This window comes from Corvus brachyrhynchos, unplaced genomic scaffold, assembly GCF_000691975.1.
Source record: "Corvus brachyrhynchos isolate BGI_N302 unplaced genomic scaffold, ASM69197v1 scaffold114, whole genome shotgun sequence".
Taxonomy (NCBI): domain Eukaryota; kingdom Metazoa; phylum Chordata; class Aves; order Passeriformes; family Corvidae; genus Corvus; species Corvus brachyrhynchos.
In genome coordinates this window covers 3,859,956-3,861,158 of record NW_008238337.1, presented here as the reverse complement: position 1 = coordinate 3,861,158, position 1,203 = coordinate 3,859,956, and positions in this window count along the sequence as shown.

Here is a 1,203-nt window from a genome sequence, read left to right as displayed (position 1 = left end):
GCTCGATCCAGCTCGGTTCGGGCGGTGCTGGCTCAGCTCAGCTCTGCTCAGCACGGTCCCGTTCGGGTCGGTTCAGCCCGGTTCAGCCCAGTTCAGCTCAAGTCAGGCTTGGTTTAGTGCAGCGGGGGTGCCTCATCCGTGTCCAGCACCGGCACTAACTGTCCCTGTCCTTGTCCCTATCCCGTCTCTGCCCTCTCTCCGTCCATACCCAGAGAATTTCGTGCCTAATTGCAGGCAAGAACTAGGAAAAAAGAGGAAAAAAAATACAGAAACACCTCCGCTGAGCTGGTTACTTTTGAAGGAAGGTGATGAGGGAGAATTTGGGGACCTAGACCCTCGGTTCCATGGACGTGCCACCATTACCGTCCAGCCAGGCATCCAAAAAACCCTCCCGTGTGTAGGGGCAGTGGAACAAAGCCAGGGAAGTGCTTTCACAACAGGGAGCTTCTCGGTGAATGCAAATGAGAGGCTTTGTGAAATCGCTCCCATCAATGGCTAAAGGGCTTCTTTTCTGGTTTGTTTTAGATGCATTGTGCAACTTCAGTGTATCCAAGTGCAGATTCACGTGCAGGGAACAGAGGAGCGCTCAGGTTATCATCACCATCGCTAAGGAAGCCACAGACCAAAAACACAAAGAGTTTTTAACCTCTAAAAAAAGACCTGGGGAATACCCTGTGTAAGAGACTGCACCCTCTGGCTTCTTCAGTGAGGGGTCTGTGAAGGGTGACAGGGATAGCTCTGGTTTATTAAAGGGGCCAGAAAAATTGTAGGATATGTGAGTCCAGGAATAATTTCACCCACTGTCCTGGACGACCCAGGTCACTGAAAGTCTTGCTGGAGGTTCCTGCATTTGCACTTTCCAGGCGTTTCTCTCGGGAGAGGGGAATATCAGCCGTTTGGTGCAGGGAGGAACAGCACAGCCCAGAGAGGCAAAACGCCCGCCCGAGGTTATCCAGCAGGACACGGATTAGGCCGTGTGTTTCCTGGATCAGCTGAGAAGAAATCCTCTTGTGCTGGATCTCAGCCTCTCATCCTTGTCCACCCGCATCCCTTAAAGGGTGACGGATTCCCGGTCAGTGGCTCCTGGGCAGCCCTTTCGGAGGTGGCACTCGCAAGGACCTCTTGTTCCGACCTGTTCTCCCTCCTGTCACAGCCCTGCGCATGTTAAAGCACCAGTGGGAGATGCCAGACCGGTTTCACCTG